The sequence below is a fragment of the Dendrobates tinctorius genome, unplaced genomic scaffold, assembly GCF_039654945.1.
Source record: "Dendrobates tinctorius isolate UK_male_01 unplaced genomic scaffold, ASM3965494v1 ptg000151l, whole genome shotgun sequence".
NCBI lineage: Eukaryota > Metazoa > Chordata > Amphibia > Anura > Dendrobatidae > Dendrobates > Dendrobates tinctorius.
Genome location: NW_027361818.1, coordinates 1,171,077 through 1,195,249, shown reverse-complemented (window position 1 = coordinate 1,195,249; position 24,173 = coordinate 1,171,077). Strand labels below are relative to the sequence as shown.

Genomic DNA, 24,173 nt, shown 5'->3' with positions numbered 1-24,173 from the left:
ATTCTTTGATCTCAGACCACTTCTTTCTCTTCAGTAAGTCAGTCTAGTTTTCATGCTCATGGCTTTGTAGTTCAGTAGAGATTCAGGTGAACTTAGACCAAAATCTTCTCACAGGCTCTCCCTCTGTGCTCACATGGCAAAAACATCTGATAAATTATTCAACAGTTGGCTGTGATGGCCGAGTGGTTAAGGTGTTGGACTTGAAATCCAGTGGGGTATCCCCGCACAGGTTCAAATCCTGTTCACAGCGCAGTGTTTTACTTGGTCAAAACTTTGGACCCTCTCGAAAAGAGTAAAATAATATATACAGTATATTATTAAAACGGGCCAAGTGATATGAAAATGGGACAACTCCAACATGTTTTACTCAAAAGCTGCCTCAAGAATGAAATTAAGCAGTATGAAAACTTCAAGAAATATTACTCCATTTTTCCCATGATATTGATGACATCATTTGCAGATAATAGAAATCTATGTATTGATAGCTGGAAATCCTCTACACCAAATTTCTTTCAGCAATAAAAAGTCAATGAAAGTATTTAAACTGGTTCCAAAAAGACAACTGAGAACCATCAGCAATGCCATATATTTTGATGGCTGCATTTTTAAGACGATGGACTTGAAATCTTAATGTTAGATGAAATCGTGTTCACAGTTTATTGTTTTACCTTTGAAAAGATTGGATTTTGCACATGAAAGATTAGTGAAAAGAAAATATAGTAAAAGCTGGGAATAATAAAACAATACAGATTAATTCCCTGACAGTGTGCGGAAACCAAAGACAATTTTAACTATGAGAAACACGTGGTCAACAAAATCTCTGCGTTTCTCAATATACAATCCACTCATCTCCTTCTACTCTTTAATTTCAGACCACTCCTTTCTATTCAGTAAGTCAGTCAAGTTCTCTTGCTCATGGCTGTATCCTACAATAGATATTCATGCGAATTTAGGCCAAAATCTTTTCACAGGCTGTTCTCTGTGTTCACATGGCAAACACATCTGATAAGGTGAGCCTATAATTGGCTGTGATGGCCGTAAATCCCCACACAGGTTCAAATCCTGTTCACTGTGCAGTGTTTTACTTGGTCAAAACTTTGGACCTTCTCGAAAAGAGTAAAATAATATATACAGTATATTATTAAAATGGGCCAAGACATATGAAAATGGGACAAATAAATATATTTGAGTCGAAATCTGTCTCAAGAATGAAATTAACAAGTATGAAAACTTAAAGAAATATTACTAGATGTTTCCCATGATATTGATGACATCATTTGCAGATAATAGAAATCTATGTATTGATAGCTGGAAATCCTCTACACCAAATTTCTTTCAGCAATAAAATGTCAATTAAAGTATTTAAACTGGTTCCAAAAAGACAACTGAGAACCATCAGCAATGCCATATATTTTGATGGCTGCATTTTTAAGACAATGGACTTGAAATCTTGATGTTGGATGAAATCATGTTCAGTTTATTGTATCAGTTTTGAAAAGATTGGATTTTGCTTATGAAAGAATAGTGAAAAGAAAATATAGTAAAACTTGGGAATAATAAAAAAAATGCAGATTAATTCCCTGGCAGTGCGCGGTGTCCAACCACAATTTTAAGCATGAGAAACATGTGGTCAACAAAATCACTATCTTGATGACTGCATTTTTAAGACAATGGACTTGAAATCTTCATGTTGGATGAAATCGTGTTCACAGTTTATTGTTTTACCTTTGAAAAGATTGGATTTTGCACATGAAAGATTAGTGAAAAGAAAATATAGTAGACGCTGGGAATAATAAAACAATGCAGATTAATTCCCTGACAGTGTGTGGAAACCAAAGACAATTTTAACCATGAGAAACATGTGGTCAACAAAATCTCTGTGTTTCTCAATATACAATCCATTCATCTCCTTCTACTCTTTGATCTCAGACCACTCCTTTCTCTTCAGTAAGTCAGTCAAGTTCTCTTGCTCATGGCTGTATCCTAAATAGATATTCATGCGAACTAAAGGGGGTTTTACACTAAGCGAGATCGCTAGTGATATCGCTCAAGCGACACCGATATTGTGACGCGACAGTGATCACGCTAGCGATCTCGTTAAGTGTGAAAGGTAGCAGCGACCGGACCCCCCGTCGGCTATCGCTGATCATGCTCGAATGTGCAGGTACATTTTTCCATCACTGACGTCCCGCTGTTCAGTAATTATCGTTGTGTTTGAAGCTTTAAAAACGATGAGCGACGTCAATAATGACGCATGGCTCAGCGACACAGGCGTGACTTACCGGCCACGCCTCCTCTTCCCTATTGGTCTTTACAGCGCTGACAATGTGCGAAATGTATCTGACAAAAAAGCTATAAAAGACAACGCTGGAACGCCTCAGGTATTTGAAAAAAACCAACGATGATGATTCTTCAAGAGGGTTGCTGAAGGACGAATAGCGAAATCTAACCAAAAATGCACTTTTGTCTCTAGGGAGAAAAATGCTGGTTTAGAAGCTAACCATGGCGCTCCAGAGATTTAAACTGTAACGCTATTACGTCCTCTTTAATGACGCCGCCGGCCAATGACAGCGCAGCGGTGACCACCAATCGGCGCTTTGGGGGGCGTTGTAAATTAAACGCTGAAGCATGCCCACCGAGGTCTGAATCGTTTGTGGTTTAGTAATGTGAAAGGTACTCAACGAGCAACAAGGTCGCTATGCAGATCGCTGATCTCTCTAGAGTCGTTGACGAGAGTGGACTGTTTGAAAGCTATCTAGCGATCACGTAACGACACAACAGCGATCTATGCCTGGTCGGATCGCTATTGTTATCGCTGGTGCGTTGCTTAGTGTAAAAGGCCCTTTAGGCCAAAATCTTCTCACAGGCTGTTCTCTGTATTCACATGGCAAACACATCTGATAAAGTGAGCCTATAATTGGCTGTGATGGCCACAAATCCCCACACAGGTTCAAATCCTGATCACAGTGCAATGTTTTACTTGGTCAAAACTTTGGACCTTCTCGAAAAGAGTAAAATAATATATACAGTATATTATTAAAATGGGCCAAGACATATGAAAATGGGACAACTAAATATGTTTGAGTCGAAATCTGTCTCAAGAATGAAATTAAGCAGTATGAAAACTTCAAGAAATATTACTCGATGTTTCCCATGATATTGATGACATCATTTGCAGATAATAGAAATCTATGTATTGATAGCTGGAAATCCTCTACACCAAATTTATTTCAGCAATAAAATGTCAATTAAAGTATTTAAACTGGTTCCAAAAAGACAACTGAGAACCATCAGCAATGCCATATATTTTGATGGCTGCATTTTTAAGACGATGGACTTGAAATCTTCATGTTGGATGAAATAATGTTCAGTTTATTGTATTAGTTTTGAAAAGATTGGATTTTGCTTATGAAAGATTAGTGAAAAGAAAATATAGTAAAAGTTGGGAATAATAAAAAAAATGCAGATTAATTCCCTGGCAGTGCGCGGTGTCCAACCACAATTTTAAGCATGAGAAACATGTGGTCAACAAAATCACTATTTTGATGGCTGCATTTTTAAGACGATGGACTTGAAATCTTCATGTTGGATGAAATCGTGTTCACAGTTTATTGTTTTACCTTTGAAAAGATTGGATTTTGCACATGAAAGATTAGTGAAAAGAAAATATAGTAAAAGCTGGGAATAATAAAAAAATGCAGATTAATTCCCTGGCAGTGCGCGGTGTCCAACCACAATTTTAAGCAGGAGAAACATGTGGTCAACAAAATCACTGCGATTCTTAATATACATTCCATTTATCTCCTTCTATTCTTTGATCTCAGACCACTTCTTTCTCTTCAGTAAGTCAGTCTAGTTTTCATGCTCATGGCTTTGTAGTTCAGTAGAGATTCAGGTGAACTTAGACCAAAATCTTCTCACAGGCTCTCCCTCTGTGCTCACATGGCAAAAACATCTGATAAATTATTCAACAGTTGGCTGTGATGGCCGAGTGGTTAAGGTGTTGGACTTGAAATCCAGTGGGGTATCCCCGCACAGGTTCAAATCCTGTTCACAGCGCAGTGTTTTACTTGGTCAAAACTTTGGACCCTCTCGAAAAGAGTAAAATAATATATACAGTATATTATTAAAACGGGCCAAGTGATATGAAAATGGGACAACTCCAACATGTTTTACTCAAAAGCTGCCTCAAGAATGAAATTAAGCAGTATGAAAACTTCAAGAAATATTACTCCATTTTTCCCATGATATTGTTGACATCATTTGCAGATAATAGAAATCTATGTACTGGTTGCTGGAAATTCTCTACACCAAATTTCTTTCAGCAATAAAAGTTCAATGAAAGTATTTAAACTGATTCCAAAAAGACAACTGAGAACAATGCCATATATTTTGATGGCTGCATTTTTAAGACGATGGACTTGAAATCTTCATGTTGGATGAAATCGTGTTCACAGTTTATTGTTTTACCTTTGAAAAGATTGGATTTTGCACATGAAAGATTAGTGAAAAGAAAATATAGTAAAAGCTGGGAATAATAAAACAATGCAGATTAATTCCCTGACAGTGTGCGGAAACCAAAGACAATTTTAACCATGAGAAACACGTGGTCAACAAAATCTCTGCGTTTCTCAATATACAATCCATTCATCTCCTTCTACTCTTTAATCTCAGACCACTCCTTTCTCTTCAGTAAGTCAGTCAAGTTCTCTTGCTCATGGCTGTATCCTACAATAGATATTCATGCGAATTTAGGCCAAAATCTTTTCACAGGCTGTTCTCTGTGTTCACATGGCAAACACATCTGATAAAGTGAGCCTTTAATTGGCTGTGATGGCCGCAAATCCCCACACAGGTTCAAATCCTGTTCACAGTGCAGTGTTTTACTTGGTCAAAACTTTGGACCTTCTCGAAAAGAGTAAAATAATATATACAGTATATTATTAAAATGGGACAAGACATATGAAAATGGGACAACTAAATATATTTGAGTCGAAATCTGTCTCAAGAATGAAATTAACAAGTATGAAAACTTCAAGAAATATTACTAGATGTTTCCCATGATATTGATGACATCATTTGCAGATAATAGAAATCTATGTATTGATAGCTGGAAATCCTCTACACCAAATTTCTTTCAGCAATAAAATGTCAATTAAAGTATTTAAACTGGTTCCAAAAAGACAACTGAGAAACATCAGCAATGCCATATATTTTGATGGCTGCATTTTTAAGACGATGGCTTGAAATCTTCATGTTGGATGAAATCGTGTTCACAATTTATTGTTTTACCTTTGAAAAGATTGGATTTTGCACATGAAAAATTAGTGAAAAGAAAATATAGTAAAAGCTGGGAATAATAAAACAATGCAGATTAATTCCCTGACAGTGTGCGGAAACCAAAGACAATTTTAACCATGAGAAACACGTGGTCAACAAAATCTCTGCGTTTCTCAATATACAATCCATTCATCTCCTTCTACTCTATAATCTCAGACCAGATTAATTCTCTGGCAGTGCGCGGTGTCCAACCACAATTTTAAGCATGAGAAACATGTGGTCAACAAAATCACTGCGTTTCTTAATATACAATCCATTTATCTCCTTCTACTCTTTGATCTCAGACCACTTCTTTCTCTTCAGTAAGTCAGTCTAGTTTTCATGCTCATGGCTGTGTAGTTCAGTAGAGATTCAGGTGAACTTAGACCAAAATCTTCTCACAGGGTCTCCCTCTGTGCTCACATGGCAAAAACATCTGATAGATTATTCAACAGTTGGCTGAGATGGCCGAGTGGTTAAGGCGGTGGACTCGAATTCCCATGGGGTATCCCCGCACAGGTTCAATTCCTGTTCACAGCGTGGTGTTTTACTTGGTCAAAACTTTGGACCTTCTCTAAAAGAGTAAAATAATATATACAGTATATTATTAAAACGGGCCAAGTGATATGAAAATGGGACAGCTCCAACATGTTTGACTCAAAATCTTCCTCAAGAATGAAATTAAGCAGTATGAAAACTTCAAGAAATATTACTTGTTGTTTCCCATGATATTGATGACATCATTTGCAGATAATAGAAATCTATGTATTGGTTGCTGGAAATCCTCTACACCAAATTTCTTTCAGCAATAAAAAGTCAATGAAAGTATTTAAACTGGTTCCAAAAAGACAACTGAGAACCATCAGCAATTCCATATATTTTGATGGCTGCATTTTTAAGACGATGGACTTGAAATCTTCATGTTGGATGAAATCGTGTTCACAGTTTATTGTTTTACCTTTGAAAAGATTGGATTTTGCACATGAAAGATTAGTGAAAAGAAAATATAGTAGAAGCTGGGAATAATAAAGCAATGCAGATTAATTCCCTGACAGTGTGCGGAAACCAAAGACAATTTTAACCATGAGAAACACGTGGTCAACAAAATCTCTGCGTTTCTCAATATACAATCCATTCATCTCCTTCTACTCTTTGATCTCAGACCACTCCTTTCTCTTCAGTAAGTCAGTCAAGTTATCTTGCTCATGGCTGTATCCTACAATAGATATTCATGCGAATTTAGGCCAAAATCTTTTCACAGGCTGTTCTCTGTGTTCACATGGCAAACACATCTGATAAAGTGAGCCTATAATTGGCTGTGATGGCAGCAAATCCCCAAACAGGTTCAAATCCTGTTCACAGTGCAGTGTTTTACTTGGTCAAAACTTTGGAACTTCTCGAAAAGAGTAAAATAATATATACAATATATTATTAAAATGGGCCAAGACATATGAAAATGCGACAACTAAATATATTTGAGTCAAAATCTGTCTCAAGAATGAAATTAACAAGTATGAAAACTTAAAGAAATATTACTATATGTTTCCCATGATATTGATGACATCATTTGCAGATAATAGAAATCTATGTATTGATAGCTGGAAATCTTCTACACCAAATTTCTTTCAGCAATAAAATGTCAATTAAAGTATTTAAACTGGTTCCAAAAAGACAACTGAGAACCATCAGCAATGCCATATATTTTGATGGCTGCATTTTTAAGACGATGGACTTGAAATCTTCATGTTGGATGAAATCATGTTCAGTTTGTTGTATTGGTTTTGAAAAGATTGGATTTTGCTTATGAAAGATTAGTGAAAAGAAAGTATAGTAAAAGTTGGGAATAATAAAAAAATGCAGATTAATTCCCTGGCAGTGCGTGGTGTCCAACCACAATTTTAAGCATGAGAAACATGTGGTCAACAAAATCACTGCGTTTCTTAATATACAATCCATATATCTCCTTCTACTCTTTGATCTCAGACCACTTCTTTCTCTTCAGTAAGTCAGTCTAGTTTTCATGCTCATGGCTGTGTAGTTCAGTAGAGATTCAGGTGAACTTAGACCAAAATCTTCTCACAGGCTCTCCCTCTGTGCTCACATGGCAAAAACATCTGATAGCTTATTCAACAGTTGGCTGTGATGGCAGAGTGGTGTAGGTGTTGGACTCGAAATCCAATGGGGTATACCTGCCCAGGTTCAAACCCTGTTCACAGTGCAGTGTTTTACTTGGTCAAACCTTTGGACCTTCTCGAAAAGAGTGAAATAATATATACAGTATATTATTAAAACTGGCAAAGTGATATGAAAATGGGAGAACTCCAACATGTTTGACTCAAAATCTGCCTCAAGAATGAAATTAAGCAGTATGAAAACTTCAAGAAATATTACTCGATGTTTCCCATGATATTGGTGACATCATTTGCAGATAATAGAAATCTATGTATTGGTTGCTGGAAATCCTCTACACCAAATTTCTTTCAGCAATAAAAAGTCAATGAAAGTATTTAAACTGGTTCCAAAAAGACAACTGAGAACCATCAGCAATGCCATATATTTTGATGGCTGCATTTTAAAGACGATGGACTTGAAATCTTCATGTTGGATGAAATGGTGTTCACAGTTTATTGTTTTACCTTTGAAAAGATTGGATTTTGCACAAGAAAGATTAGTGAAAAGAAAATATTGTAAAAGCTGGGAATAATAAAACAATGCAGATTAATTCCCTGACAGTGTGCGGAAACCAAAGACAATTTTAACCATGAGAAACACGTGGTCAACAAAATCTCTGCGTTTCTCAATATACAATCCATTCATCTCCTTCTACTCTTTAATCTCAGATCACTCCTTTCTCTTCAGTAAGTCAGTCAAGTTCTCTTGCTCATGGCTGTATCCTACAATAGATATTCTTGTGAATTTAGGCCAAAATCTTTTCACAGGCTGTTCTCTGTGTTCACATGGCAAACACATCTGATAAAGTGAGCCTATAATTGGCTGTGATGGCCGCAAATCCCCACACAGGTTCAAATCCTGTTCACAGTGCAGTGTTTTACTTGGTCAAAACTTTGGACCTTCTCGAAAAGAGTAAAATAATATATACAGTATATTATTAAAATGGGCCAAGACATATGAAAATGGGACAACTAAATATATTTGAGTCGAAATCTTTCTCAAGAATGAAATTAACAAGTATGAAAACTTAAAGAAATATTACTAGATGTTTCCCATGATATTGATGACATCATTTGCAGATAATAGAAATCTATGTATTGATAGCTGGAAATCCTCTACACCAAATTTCTTTCAGCAATAAAATGTCAATTAAAGTATTTAAACTGGTTCCAAAAAGACAACTGAGAACCATCAGCAATGCCATATATTTTGATGGCTGCATTTTTAAGACGATGGACTTGAAATCTTCATGTTGGATGAAATCATGTTCAGTTTATTGTATTAGTTTTGAAAAGATTGGATTTTGCTTATCACAGATTAGTGAAAAGAAAATATAGTAAAAGTTGGGAATAATAAAAAAAATGCAGATTAATTCCCTGGCAGTGCGCGGTGTCCAACCACAATTTTAACCATGAGAAACATGTGGTCAACAAAATCACTGCGTTTCTTAATATACAATCCATTTATCTCCTTCTACTCTTTGATCTCAGACCACTTCTTTCTCTTCAGTAAGTCAGTCTAGTTTTCATGCTCATGGCTTTGTAGTTCAGTAGAGATTCAGGTGAACTTAGACCAAAATCTTCTCACAGGCTCTCCCTCTGTGCTCACATGGCAAAAACATCTGATAGATTACTCAACAGTTGGCTGTGCTGGCCGACTGGTTAAGGCGTTGGACTTGAAATCCAATGGGGTATCCCCGCACAGGTTCAAATCCTGTTCACAGTGCACTGTTTTACTTGGTCAAAACTTTGGACCTTCTCGAAAAGAGTAAAATAATATATACAGTATATTATTAAAACGGGCCAAGTGATAGGAAAATGGGACAACTTAACATGTTTGACTCGAAATCTTCCTCAAGAATGAGATTTAGCAGTATGAAAACTCCAAGAAATATTACTCGATGTTTCCCATGATATTGATGACATCATTTGCAGATAATAGAAATCTATGTATTGATAGCTGGAAATCCTCTACACCAAATTTCTTTCAGCAATAAAAAGTCAATGAAAGTATTTAAACTGGTTCCAAAAAGACAACTGAGAACCATCAGCAATGCCATATATTTTGATGGCTGCATTTTTAAGACGATGGACTTGAAATCTTAATGTTAGATGAAATCGTGTTCACAGTTTATTGTTTTACCTTTGAAAAGATTGGATTTTGCACATGAAAGATTAGTGAAAAGAAAATATAGTAAAAGCTGGGAATAATAAAACAATACAGATTAATTCCCTGACAGTGTGCGGAAACCAAAGACAATTTTAACTATGAGAAACACGTGGTCAACAAAATCTCTGCGTTTCTCAATATACAATCCACTCATCTCCTTCTACTCTTTAATTTCAGACCACTCCTTTCTATTCAGTAAGTCAGTCAAGTTCTCTTGCTCATGGCTGTATCCTACAATAGATATTCATGCGAATTTAGGCCAAAATCTTTTCACAGGCTGTTCTCTGTGTTCACATGGCAAACACATCTGATAAGGTGAGCCTATAATTGGCTGTGATGGCCGTAAATCCCCACACAGGTTCAAATCCTGTTCACTGTGCAGTGTTTTACTTGGTCAAAACTTTGGACCTTCTCGAAAAGAGTAAAATAATATATACAGTATATTATTAAAATGGGCCAAGACATATGAAAATGGGACAAATAAATATATTTGAGTCGAAATCTGTCTCAAGAATGAAATTAACAAGTATGAAAACTTAAAGAAATATTACTAGATGTTTCCCATGATATTGATGACATCATTTGCAGATAATAGAAATCTATGTATTGATAGCTGGAAATCCTCTACACCAAATTTCTTTCAGCAATAAAATGTCAATTAAAGTATTTAAACTGGTTCCAAAAAGACAACTGAGAACCATCAGCAATGCCATATATTTTGATGGCTGCATTTTTAAGACAATGGACTTGAAATCTTGATGTTGGATGAAATCATGTTCAGTTTATTGTATCAGTTTTGAAAAGATTGGATTTTGCTTATGAAAGAATAGTGAAAAGAAAATATAGTAAAACTTGGGAATAATAAAAAAAATGCAGATTAATTCCCTGGCAGTGCGCGGTGTCCAACCACAATTTTAAGCATGAGAAACATGTGGTCAACAAAATCACTATCTTGATGACTGCATTTTTAAGACGATGGACTTGAAATCTTCATGTTGGATGAAATCGTGTTCACAGTTTATTGTTTTACCTTTGAAAAGATTGGATTTTGCACATGAAAGATTAGTGAAAAGAAAATATAGTAGACGCTGGGAATAATAAAACAATGCAGATTAATTCCCTGACAGTGTGTGGAAACCAAAGACAATTTTAACCATGAGAAACATGTGGTCAACAAAATCTCTGTGTTTCTCAATATACAATCCATTCATCTCCTTCTACTCTTTGATCTCAGACCACTCCTTTCTCTTCAGTAAGTCAGTCAAGTTCTCTTGCTCATGGCTGTATCCTAAATAGATATTCATGCGAACTAAAGGGGGTTTTACACTAAGCGAGATCGCTAGTGATATCGCTCAAGCGACACCGATATTGTGACGCGACAGTGATCACGCTAGCGATCTCGTTAAGTGTGAAAGGTAGCAGCGACCGGACCCCCCGTCGGCTATCGCTGATCATGCTCGAATGTGCAGGTACATTTTTCCATCGCTGACGTCCCGCTGTTCAGCAATTATCGTTGTGTTTGAAGCTTTAAAAACGATGAGCGACGTCAATAATGACGCATGGCTCAGCGACACAGGCGTGACTTACCGGCCACGCCTCCTCTTCCCTATTGGTCTTTACAGCGCTGACAATGTGCGAAATGTATCTGACAAAAAAGCTATAAAAGACAACGCTGGAACGCCTCAGGTATTTGAAAAAAACCAACGATGATGATTCTTCAAGAGGGTTGCTGAAGGACGAATAGCGAAATCTAACCAAAAATGCACTTTTGTCTCTAGGGAGAAAAATGCTGGTTTAGAAGCTAACCATGGCGCTCCAGAGATTTAAACTGTAACGCTATTACGTCCTCTTTAATGACGCCGCCGGCCAATGACAGCGCAGCGGTGACCACCAATCGGCGCTTTGGGGGGCGTTGTAAATTAAACGCTGAAGCATGCCCACCGAGGTCTGAATCGTTTGTGGTTTAGTAATGTGAAAGGTACTCAACGAGCAACAAGGTCGCTATGCAGATCGCTGATCTCTCTAGAGTCGTTGACGAGAGTGGACTGTTTGAAAGCTATCTAGCGATCACGTAACGACACAACAGCGATCTATGCCTGGTCGGATCGCTATTGTTATCGCTGGTGCGTTGCTTAGTGTAAAAGGCCCTTTAGGCCAAAATCTTCTCACAGGCTGTTCTCTGTATTCACATGGCAAACACATCTGATAAAGTGAGCCTATAATTGGCTGTGATGGCCACAAATCCCCACACAGGTTCAAATCCTGATCACAGTGCAATGTTTTACTTGGTCAAAACTTTGGACCTTCTCGAAAAGAGTAAAATAATATATACAGTATATTATTAAAATGGGCCAAGACATATGAAAATGGGACAACTAAATTTGTTTGAGTCGAAATCTGTCTCAAGAATGAAATTAAGCAGTATGAAAACTTCAAGAAATATTACTCGATGTTTCCCATGATATTGATGACATCATTTGCAGATAATAGAAATCTATGTATTGATAGCTGGAAATCCTCTACACCAAATTTATTTCAGCAATAAAATGTCAATTAAAGTATTTAAACTGGTTCCAAAAAGACAACTGAGAACCATCAGCAATGCCATATATTTTGATGGCTGCATTTTTAAGACGATGGACTTGAAATCTTCATGTTGGATGAAATAATGTTCAGTTTATTGTATTAGTTTTGAAAAGATTGGATTTTGCTTATGAAAGATTAGTGAAAAGAAAATATAGTAAAAGTTGGGAATAATAAAAAAAATGCAGATTAATTCCCTGGCAGTGCGCGGTGTCCAACCACAATTTTAAGCATGAGAAACATGTGGTCAACAAAATCACTATTTTGATGGCTGCATTTTTAAGACGATGGAATTGAAATCTTCATGTTGGATGAAATCGTGTTCACAGTTTATTGTTTTACCTTTGAAAAGATTGGATTTTGCACATGAAAGATTAGTGAAAAGAAAATATAGTAAAAGCTGGGAATAATACAGATTAATTCCCTGACAGTGTGCGGAAACCAAAGACAATTTTAACCATGAGAAACACGTGGTCAACAAAATCTCTGCGTTTCTCAATATACAATCCATTCATCTCCTTCTACTCTTTAATCTCAGACCACTCCTTTCTATTCAGTAAGTCAGTCAAGTTCTCTTGCTCATGGCTGTATCCTACAATAGATATTCATGCGAATTTAGGCCAAAATCTTTTCACAGGCTGTTCTCTGTGTTCACATGGCAAACACATCTGATAAGGTGAGCCTATAATTGGCTGTGATGGCCGCAAATCCCCACACAGGTTCAAATCCTGTTCACTGTGCAGTATTTTACTTGGTCAAATCTTTGGACCTTCTCGAAAAGAGTAAAATAATATATACAGTATATTATTAAAATGGGCCAAGCCATATGAAAATGGGACAACTAAATATATTTGAGTCGAAATCTGTCTCAAGAATGAAATTAACAAGTATGAAGACTTAAAGAAATATTACTAGATGTTTCCCATGATATTGATTACATCATTTGCAGATAATAGAAATCTATGTATTGATAGCTGGAAATCCTCTACACCAAATTTCTTTCAGCAATAAAATGTCAATTAAAGTATTTAACCTGGTTCCAAAAAGACAACTGAGAACCATCAGCAATGCCATATATTTTGATGGCTGCATTTTTAAGACGATGGACTTGAAATCTTGATGTTGGATGAAATCATGTTCAGTTTATTGTATCAGTTTTGAAAAGATTGGATTTTGCTTATGAAAGAATAGTGAAAAGAAAATATAGTAAAAGTTGGGAATAATAAAAAAAATGCAGATTAATTCCCTGGCAGTGCGCGGTGTCCAACCACAATTTTAAGCATGAGAAACATGTGGTCAACAAAATCACTATATTGATGGCTGCATTTTTAAGACGATGGACTTGAAATCTTCATGTTGCATGAAATCGTGTTCACAGTTTATTGTTTTACCTTTGAAAAGATTGGATTTTGCACATGAAAGATTAGTGAAAAGAAAATATAGTAGACGCTGGGAATAATAAAACAATGCAGATTAATTCCCTGACAGTGTGTGGAAACCAAAGACAATTTTAACCATGAGAAACATGTGGTCAACAAAATCTCTGCGTTTCTCAATATACAATCCATTCATCTCCTTCTACTCTTTGATCTCAGACCACTCCTTTCTCTTCAGTAAGTCAGTCAAGTTCTCTTGCTCATGGCTGTATCCTAAATAGATATTCATGCGAACTTAGGCCAAAATCTTCTCACAGGCTGTTCTCTGTGTTTACATGGCAAACACATCTGATAAAGTGAGCCTATAATTGGCTGTGATGGCCGCAAATCCCCACACAGGTTCAAATCCTGATCACAGTGCAATGTTTTACTTGGTCAAAACTTTGGACCTTCTCGAAAAGAGTAAAATAATATATACAGTATATTATTAAAATGGGCCAAGACATATGAAAATGGGACAACTAAATATGTTTGAGTCGAAATCTGTCTCAAGAATTAAATTAACAAGTATGAAAACTTAAAGAAATATTACTCGATGTTTCCCATGATATTGATGACATCATTTGCAGATAATAGAAATCTATGTATTGATAGCTGGAAATCCTCTACACCAAATTTCTTTCAGCAATAAAATGTCAATTAAAGTATTTAAACTGGTTCCAAAAAGACAGCTGAGAACCATCAGCAATGCCATAAATTTTGATGGCTGCATTTTTAAGACGATGGACTTGAAATCTTCATGTTGGATGAAATCATGTTCAGTTTATTGTATTAGTTTTGAAAAGATTGGATTTTGCTTATGAAAGATTAGTGAAAAGAAAATATAGTAAAAGTTGGGAATAATAAAAAAAATGCAGATTAATTCCCTGGCAGTGCGCGGTGTCCAACCACAATTTTAAGCATGAGAAACATGTGGTCAACAAAATCACTATTTTGATGGCTGCATTTTTAAGACGATGGACTTGAAATCTTCATGTTGGATGAAATCGTGTTCACAGTTTATTGTTTTACCTTTGAAAAGATTGGATTTTGCACATGAAAGATTAGTGAAAAGAAAATATAGTAGACGCTGGGAATAATAAAACAATGCAGATTAATTCCCTGACAGTGTGTGGAAACCAAAGACAATTTTAACCATGAGAAACATGTGGTCAACAAAATCTCTGTGTTTCTCAATATACAATCCATTCATCTCCTTCTACTCTTTAATCTCAGACCACTCCTTTCTATTCAGTAAGTCAGTCAAGTTCTCTTGCTCATGGCTGTATCCTACAATAGATATTCATGCGAATTTAGGCCAAAATCTTTTCACAGGCTGTTCTCTGTGTTCACATGGCAAACACATCTGATAAGGTGAGCCTATAATTGGCTGAGATGGCCACAAATCCCCACACAGGTTCAAATCCTGTTCACAGTGCAGTATTTTACTTGGTCAAAACTTTGGACCTTCTCGAAAAGAGTAAAATAATATATACAGTATATTATTAAAATGGGCCAAGACATATGAAAATGGGACAATTAAATATATTTGAGTCGAAATCTGTCTCAAGAATGAAATTAACAAGTATGAAAGCTTAAAGAAATATTACTAGATGTTTCCCATGATATTGATTACATCATTTGCAGATAATAGAAATCTATGTATTAATAGCTGGAAATCCTCTACACCAAATTTCTTTCAGCAATAAAATGTCAATTAAAGTATTTAAACTGGTTCCAAAAAGATAACTGAGAACCATCAGCAATGCCATATATTTTGATGGCTGCATTTTTAAGACGATGAACTTGAAATCTTCATGTTGGATGAAATCATGTTCAGTTTATTGTATTAGTTTTGAAAAGATTGGATTTTGCTTATGAAAGATTAGTGAAAAGAAAATATAGTAAAAGTTGGGAATAATAAAATGCAGATTAATTCCCTGGCAGTGCGCGGTGTCCAACCACAATTTTAAGCATAAGAAACATGTGGTCAACAAAATCACTGCGTTTCTTAATATACAATCCATTTATCTCCTTCTACTCTTTGATCTCAGACCAATTCTTTCTCTTCAGTAAGTCAGTCTAGTTTTCATGCTCATGGCTTTGTAGTTCAGTAGAGATTCAGGTGAACTTAGAGCAAAATCTTCTCACAGGCTCTCCCGCTGTGCTCACATGGCAAAAACATCTGATAGATTATTCAACAGTTGGCTGTGATGGCCAAGTGGTTAAGGCGTTGGACTCGAAATCCAATGGGGTATCCCCGCACAGGTTCAAATCCTGTTCACAGCGCAGTGTTTTACTTGGTCAAAACTTTGGACCTTCTCGAAAAGAGTAAAATAATATATACAGTATATTATTAAAACGGGCCAAGTGATATGAAAATGGGACAACTTAACATGTTTGAATCGAAATCTGCCTCAAGAATGAGATTAAGTAGTATGAAAACGCCAAGAAATATTACTCGATGTTTCCCATGATATTGATGACATCATTTGCAGATAATAGAAATCTATGTATTGGTTGCTGGAAATCCTCTACACCAAATTTCTTTCAGCAATAAAAAGTCAATGAAAGTATTTAAACTGGTTCCAAAAAGACAACTGAGAACCATCAGCAATGCCATATATTTTGATGGCTGCATTTTTAAGACGATGGACTTGAAATCTTCATGTTGGATGAAACGTGTTCACAGTTTATTGTTTTACCTTTGAAAAGATTGGATTTTGCACATGAAAGATAAGTGAAAAGAAAATATAGTAAAAGCTGGGAATAATAAAACAATACAGATTAATTCCCTGACAGTGTGCGGAAACCAAAGACAATTTTAACCATGAGAAACATGTGGTCAACAAAATCTCTGCGTTTCTCAATATACAATCCATTCATCTCCTTCTACTCTTTAATCTCAGACCACTCCTTTCTATTCAGTAAGTCAGTCAAGTTCTCTTGCTCATGGCTGTATCCTACAATAGATATTCATGTGAATTTAGGCCAAAATCTTTTCACAGGCTGTTCTCTGTGTTCACATGGCAAACACATCTGATAAGGTGAGCCTATAATTGGCTGTGATGGCCGCAAATCCCCACACAGGTTCAAATCCTGTTCACAGTGCAGTATTTTACTTGGTCAAATCTTTGGACCTTCTCGAAAAGAGTAAAATAATATATACAGTATATTATTAAAATGGCCAAGACATATGAAAATGGGACAACTAAATATATTTGACTCGAAATCTGTCTCAAGAATGAAATTAACAAGTATGAAAGCGTAAAGAAATATTACTAGATGTTTCCCATGATATTGATTACATCATTTGCAGATAATAGAAATCTATGTATTGATAGCTGGAAATCCTCTACACCAAATTTCTTTCAGCAATAAAATGTCAATTAAAGTATTTAAACTGGTTCCAAAAAGACAACTGAGAACCATCAGCAATGCCATATATTTTGATGGCTGCATTTTTAAGACGATGGACTTGAAATCTTCATGTTGGATGAAATCATGTTCAGTTTATTGTATTAGTCTTGAAAAGATTGGATTTTGCTTATGAAAGATTAGTGAAAAGAAAATATAGTAAAAGTTGGGAATAATAAAAAAAATGCAGATTAATTCCCTGGCAGTGCGCGGTGTCCAACCACAATTTTAAGCATGAGAAACATGTGGTCAACAAAATCACTGCGTTTCTTAATATACAATCCATTTATCTCCTTCTACTCTTTGATCTCAGACCACATCTTTCTCTTCAGTAAGTCAGTCTAGTTTTCATGCTCATGGCTTTGTAGTTCAGTAGAGATTCAGGTGAACTTAGACCAAAATCTTCTCACAGGCTCTGCCTCTGTGCTCACATGGCAAAAACATCTGATAGATTATTCAACAGTTGGCTGTGATGGCCGAGTGGTTAAGGCGTTGGACTCGAAATCCAATGGGGTATCCCCGCACAGGTTCAAATCCTGTTCACAGCGCAGTGTTTTACTTGGTCAAAACTTTGGACCTTCTCGAAAAGAGTAAAATAATATAAACAGTATATTATTAAAACGGGCCAAGTGATATGAAAATGGGACAACTTAACATGTTTGACTCGAAATCTGCCTCAAGAATGAGATTTAGCAGTATGAAAACGCCAAGAAATATTACTCGATGTTTCCCATGATATTGATGACATCATTTGCAGATAATAGAAATCTATGTATTGGTTGCTGGAAATCCTCTACACCAAATTTCTTTCAGCAATAAAAAGTCAATGAAAGTATTTAAACTGGTTCCAAAAAGACAACTGAGAACCATCAGCAACGCCATATATTTTGATGGCTGCATTTTTAAGACGATGGACTTGAAATCTTCATGTTGGATGAAATCGTGTTCACAGTTTATTGTTTTACCTTTGAAAAGATTGGATTTTGCACATGAAAGATTAGTGAAAAGAAAATATAGTAAAAGCTGGGAATAATAAAACAATACAGATTAATTCCCTGACAGTGCGCGGTGTCCAACCACAATTTTAAGCATGAGAAACATGTGGTCAACAAAATCACTGCGTTTCTTAATATACAATCCATTTATCTCCTTCTACTCTTTGATCTCAGACCACTTCTTTCTCTTCAGTAAGTCAGTCTAGTTTTCATGCTCATGGCTGTATCCTACAATAGATATTCATGCGAATTTAGGCCAAAATCTTTTCACAGGCTGTTCTCTGTGTTCACATGGCAAACACATCTGATAAGGTGAGCCTATAATTGGCTGTCATGGCCGCAAATCCCCACACAGGTTCAAATCCTGTTCACAGTGCAGTATTTTACTTGGTCAAAACTTTGGACCTTCTCGAAAAGAGTAAAATAATATATACAGTATATTATTAAAATGGGCCAAGACATATGAAAATGGGACAACTAAATATATTTGAGTCGAAATCTGTCTCAAGAATGAAATCAACAAGTATGAAAACTTAAAGAAATATTACTAGATGTTTCCCATGATATTGATTACATCATTTGCAGATAATAGAAATCTATGTATTGATAGCTGGAAATCCTCTACACCAAATTTCTTTCAGCAATAAAATGTCAATTAAAGTATTTAAACTGGTTCCAAAAAGACAACTGAGAACCATCAGCAATGCCATATATTTTGATGGCTGCATTTTTAAGACGATGGACTTGAAATCTTCATGTTGGATGAAATCATGTTCAGTTTATTGTATTAGTTTTGAAAAGATTGGATTTTGCTTATGAAAGATTAGTGAAAAGAAAATATAGTAAAAGTTGGGAATAATAAAAAAAATGCAGATTAATTCCCTGGCAGTGCGCGGTGTCCAACCACAATTTTAAGCATGAGAAACATGTGGTCAACAAAATCACTGCGTTTCTTAATATACAATCCATTTATCTCCTTCTACTCTTTGATCTCAGACCACTTCTTTCTCTTCAGTAAGTCAGTCTAGTTTTCATGCTCATGGCTTTGTAGTTCAGTAGAGATTCAGGTGAACTTAGAGCAAAATCTTCTCACAGGCTCTCCCTCTGTGCTCACATGGCAAAAACATCTGATAGATTATTCAACAGTTGGCTGTGATGGCCGAGTGGTTAAGGCGTTGGACTCGAAATCCAATGGGGTATCCCCGCACAGGTTCAAATCCTGTTCACAGCGCAGTGTTTTACTTGGTCAAAACTTTGGACCTTCTCGAAAAGAGTAAAATAATATATACAGTATATTATTAAAACGGGCCAAGTGATATGAAAAAGGGACAACTTAACATGTTTGAATCGAAATCTGCCTCAAGAATGACATTTAGCAGTATGAAAACGCCAAGAAATATTACTAGATGTTTCCCATGATATTGATGACATCATTTGCAGATAATAGAAATCTATGTATTGATAGCTGGAAATCCTCTACACCAAATTTCTTTCAGCAATAAAATATCAATTAAAGTATTTAAACTGGTTCCAAAAAGACAACTGAGAACCATCAGCAATGCCATATATTTTGATGGCTGCATTTTTAAGACGATGGACTTGAAATCTTCATGTTGGATGAAATCATGTTCAGTTTATTGTATTAGTTTTGAAAAGATTGGATTTTGCTTATGAAAGATTAGTGAAAAGAAAATATAGTAAAAGTTGGGAATAATAAAAAAAATGCAGATTAATTCCCTGGCAGTGCGCGGTGTCCATCCACAATTTTAAGCATGAGAAACATGTGGTCAACAAAATCAATGCGTTTCTTAATATACAATCCATTTATCTCCTTCTACTCTTTGATCTCAGACCACTTCTTTCTCTTCAGTAAGTCAGTCTAGTTTTCATGCTCATGGCTTTGTAGTTCAGTAGAGATTCAGGTGAACTTAGACCAAAATCTTCTCACAGGCTCTCCCTCTGTGCTCACATGGCAAAAACATCTGATAGTTTATTCAACATTTGGCTATGATGGCCGAGTGGTTAAGGCGTTGGACTCGAAATCCAATGGGGTATCCACGCACAGGTTCAAATCCTGTTCACAGCGCAGTGTTTTACTTGTTCAAAACTTTGGACCTTCTCGAAAACATTAAAATAATATATACAGTATATTATTAAAATGGGCCAAGACATATGAAAATGGGACAACTAAATATATTTGAGTCGAAATCTGTCTCAAGAATGAAATCAACAAGTATGAAAACTTAAAGAAATATTACTAGATGTTTCCCATGATATTGATGACATCATTTGCAGATAACAGAAATCTATGTATTGATAGCTGGAAATCCTCTACACCAAATTTCTTTCAGCAATAAAATGTCAATTAAAGTATTTAAACTGGTTCCAAAAAGACAACTGAGAACCATCAGCAATGCCATATATTTTGATGGCTGCATTTTTAAGACGATGGACTTGAAATCTTCATGTTGGATGAAATCATGTTCAGTTTATTGTATTAGTTTTGAAAAGATTGGATTTTGCTTATGAAAGATTAGTGAAAAGAAAATATAGTAAAAGTTGGGAATAATAAAAAAAATGCAGGTTAATTCCCTGGCAGTGCACGGTGTCCAACCACAATTTTAAGCATGAGAAACATGTGGTCAACAAAATCACTGCGTTTCTTAATATACAATCCATTTATCTCCTTCTACTCTTTGATCTCAGACCACTTCTTTCTCTTCAGTAAGTCAGTCTAGTTTTCATGCTCATGGCTGTATCCTACAATAGATATTCATGCGAATTTAGGCCAAAATCTTTTCACAGGCTGTTCTCTGTGTTCACATAGCAAACACATCTGATAAGGTGAGCCTATAATTGGCTGTGATGGCCGCAAATCCCCACACAGGTTCAAATCCTGTTCACAGCGCAGTGTTTTACTTGGTCAAAACTTTAGACCTTCTCGAAAAGAGTAAAATAATATATACAGTATATTATTAAAACGGGCCAAGTGATATGAGAATGGGACAACTTAACATGTTTGACTCGAAACCTGCCTCAAGAATGAGATTTAGCAGTATGAAAACGCCAAGAAATATTACTCGATGTTTCCCATGATATTGATGACATCATTTGCAGATAATAGAAATCTATGTATTGGTTGCTGGAAATCCTCTACACCAAATTTCTTTCAGCAATAAAAAGTCAATGAAAGTATTTAAACTGGTTCCAAAAAGACAACTGAGAACCATCAGCAATGCCATATATTTTGATGGCTGCATTTTTAAGACGATGGACTTGAAATCTTCATGTTGGATGAAATCGTGTTCACAGTTTATTGTTTTACCTTTGAAAAGATTGGATTTTGCACATGAAAGATTAGTGAAAAGAAAATATAGTAAAAGCTGGGAATAATAAAACAATACAGATTAATTCCCTGACAGTGTGCGGAAACCAAAGACAATTTTAACCATGAGAAACACGTGGTCAACAAAATCTCTGCGTTTCTCAATATACAATCCATTCATCTCCTTCTACTCTTTGATCTCAGACCACTCCTTTCTCTTCAGTAAGTCAGTCAAGTTCTCTTGCTCATGGCTGTATCCTAAATAGATATTCATGCGAATTTAGGCCAAAATCTTTTCACAGGCTGTTCTCTGTGTTCACATGGCAAACACATCTGATAAGGTGAGCCTATAATTGGCTTTGATGGCCGCAAATCCCCACACAGGTTCAAATCCTGTTCACAGTGCAGTATTTTACTTGGTCAAATCTTTGGACCTTCTCGAAAAGAGTAAAATAATATATACAGTATATTATTAAAATGGGCCAAGACATATGAAAATGGGACAACTAAATATATCTGAGTCGAAATCTGTCTCAAGAATGAAATTAACAAGTATGAAAGCTTAAAGAAATATTACTAGATGTTTCCCATGATATTGATGACATCATTTGCAGATAATAGAAATCTATGTATTGATAGCTGGAAATCCTCTACACCAAATTTCTTTCAGCAATAAAATGTCAATTAAAGTATTTAAACTGGTTCCAAAAAGACAACTGAGAACCATCAGCAATGCCATATATTTTGATGGCTGCATTTTTAAGACGATGGACTTGAAATCTTCATGTTGGATGAAATCATGTTCAGTTTATTGTATTAGTTTTGAAAAGATTGGATTTTGCTTATGAAAGATTAGTGAAAAGAAAATATAGTAAAAGTTGGGAATAATAAAAAAAATGCAGATTAATTCCCTGGCAGTGCGCGGTGTCCAACCACAATTTTAAGCATGAGAAACATGTGGTCAACAAAATCACTGCGTTTCTTAATATACAATCCATTTATCTCCTTCTACTCTTTGATCTCAGACCACTTCTTTCTCTTCAGTAAGTCAGTCTAGTTTTCATGCTCATGGCTTTGTAGTTCAGTAGAGATTCAGGTGAACTTAGTGCAAAATCTTCTCACAGGCTCTCCCTCTGTGCTCACATGGCAAAAACATCTGATAGATTATTCAACAGTTGGCTGTGATGGCCGAGTGGTTAAGGCGTTGGACTTGAAATCCAATGGGGTATCCCCGCACAGGTTCAAATCCTGTTCACAGCGCGGTGTTTTACTTGGTCAAAACTTTGGACCTTCTCGAAAAGAGTAAAATAATATATACAGTATATTATTAAAACGGGCCAAGTGATTTGAAAATGGGACAACTTAACATGTTTGAATCGAAATCTGCCTCAAGAATGACATTTAGCAGTATGAAAACGCCAAGAAATATTACTAGATGTTTCCCATGATATTGATGACATCATTTGCAGATAATAGAAATCTATGTATTGATAGCTGGAAATCCTCTACACCAAATTTCTTTCAGCAATAAAATGTCAATTAAAGTATTTAAACTGGTTCCAAAAAGACAACTGAGAACCATCAGCAATGCCATATATTTTGATGGCTGCATTTTTAAGACGATGGACTTGAAATCTTCATGTTGGATGACATCATGTTCAGTTTATTGTATTAGTTTTGAAAAGATTGGATTTTGCTTATGAAAGATTAGTGAAAAGAAAATATAGTAAAAGTTGGGAATAATAAAAAAAATGCAGATTAATTCCCTGGCAGTGCGCGGTGTCCATCCACAATTTTAAGCATGAGAAACATGTGGTCAACAAAATCAATGCGTTTCTTAATATACAATCCATTTATCTCCTTCTACTCTTTGATCTCAGACCACTTCTTTCTCTTCAGTAAGTCAGTCTAGTTTTCATGCTCATGGCTTTGTAGTTCAGTAGAGATTCAGGTGAACTTAGACCAAAATCTTCTCACAGGCTCTCCCTCTGTGCTCACATGGCAAAAACATCTGATAGTTTATTCAACAGTTGGCTGTGATGGCCGAGTGGTTAAGGCGTTGGACTCGAAATCCAATGGGGTATCCCTGCACAGGTTCAAATCCTGTTCACAGCGCAGTGTTTTACTTGTTCAAAACTTTGGACCTTCTCGAAAACATTAAAATAATATATACAGTATATTATTAAAATGGGCCAAGACATATGAAAATGGGACAACTAAATATATTTGAGTCGAAATCTGTCTCAAGAATGAAATCAACAAGTATGAAAACTTAAAGAAATATTACTAGATGTTTCCCATGATATTGATGACATCATTTGCAGATAACAGAAATCTATGTATTGATAGCTGGAAATCCTCTACACCAAATTTCTTTCAGCAATAAAATGTCAATTAAAGTATTTAAACTGGTTCCAAAAAGACAACTGAGAACCATCAGCAATGCCATATATTTTGATGGCTGCATTTTTAAGACGATGGACTTGAAATCTTCATGTTGGATGAAATCATGTTCAGTTTATTGTATTAGTTTTGAAAAGATTGGATTTTGCTTATGAAAGATTAGTGAAAAGAAAATATAGTAAAAGTTGGGAATAATAAAAAAAATGCAGGTTAATTCCCTGGCAGTGCACGGTGTCCAACCACAATTTTAAGCAAGAGAAACATGTGGTCAACAAAATCACTGCGTTTCTTAATATACAATCCATTTATCTCCTTCTACTCTTTGATCTCAGACCACTTCTTTCTCTTCAGTAAGTCAGTCTAGTTTTCATGCTC

At 35.7% G+C, this 24,173-nt stretch overlaps 11 non-coding genes across 11 annotated transcripts; all 11 read left to right on the top strand.

The window, feature by feature from the left end:
• The first annotated feature begins 168 nt into the window (after positions 1-168).
• TRNAS-UGA (transfer RNA serine (anticodon UGA)) lies at positions 169-250 on the top strand. Its single transcript has one exon. It is a non-coding gene; the product is annotated as a tRNA-Ser (tRNA).
• Positions 251-3,977: 3,727 nt separating this feature from the next.
• On the top strand, positions 3,978-4,059 carry TRNAS-UGA (transfer RNA serine (anticodon UGA)). The gene has a single exon. It is a non-coding gene; the product is annotated as a tRNA-Ser (tRNA).
• Positions 4,060-5,777: 1,718 nt separating this feature from the next.
• On the top strand, positions 5,778-5,859 carry TRNAS-CGA (transfer RNA serine (anticodon CGA)). The gene has a single exon. It is a non-coding gene; the product is annotated as a tRNA-Ser (tRNA).
• Positions 5,860-7,455: 1,596 nt separating this feature from the next.
• TRNAS-CGA (transfer RNA serine (anticodon CGA)) lies at positions 7,456-7,537 on the top strand. Its single transcript has one exon. It is a non-coding gene; the product is annotated as a tRNA-Ser (tRNA).
• A 1,597-nt stretch (positions 7,538-9,134) lies between these two features.
• Positions 9,135-9,216, top strand: TRNAS-UGA (transfer RNA serine (anticodon UGA)). The gene has a single exon. It is a non-coding gene; the product is annotated as a tRNA-Ser (tRNA).
• Positions 9,217-15,865: 6,649 nt separating this feature from the next.
• TRNAS-CGA (transfer RNA serine (anticodon CGA)) lies at positions 15,866-15,947 on the top strand. The gene has a single exon. It is a non-coding gene; the product is annotated as a tRNA-Ser (tRNA).
• A 1,594-nt stretch (positions 15,948-17,541) lies between these two features.
• TRNAS-CGA (transfer RNA serine (anticodon CGA)) lies at positions 17,542-17,623 on the top strand. Its single transcript has one exon. It is a non-coding gene; the product is annotated as a tRNA-Ser (tRNA).
• A 1,596-nt stretch (positions 17,624-19,219) lies between these two features.
• TRNAS-CGA (transfer RNA serine (anticodon CGA)) lies at positions 19,220-19,301 on the top strand. Its single transcript has one exon. It is a non-coding gene; the product is annotated as a tRNA-Ser (tRNA).
• Positions 19,302-20,074: 773 nt separating this feature from the next.
• On the top strand, positions 20,075-20,156 carry TRNAS-CGA (transfer RNA serine (anticodon CGA)). Its single transcript has one exon. It is a non-coding gene; the product is annotated as a tRNA-Ser (tRNA).
• A 2,417-nt stretch (positions 20,157-22,573) lies between these two features.
• On the top strand, positions 22,574-22,655 carry TRNAS-UGA (transfer RNA serine (anticodon UGA)). The gene has a single exon. It is a non-coding gene; the product is annotated as a tRNA-Ser (tRNA).
• A 773-nt stretch (positions 22,656-23,428) lies between these two features.
• On the top strand, positions 23,429-23,510 carry TRNAS-CGA (transfer RNA serine (anticodon CGA)). The gene has a single exon. It is a non-coding gene; the product is annotated as a tRNA-Ser (tRNA).
• Positions 23,511-24,173: the final 663 nt, after the last annotated feature.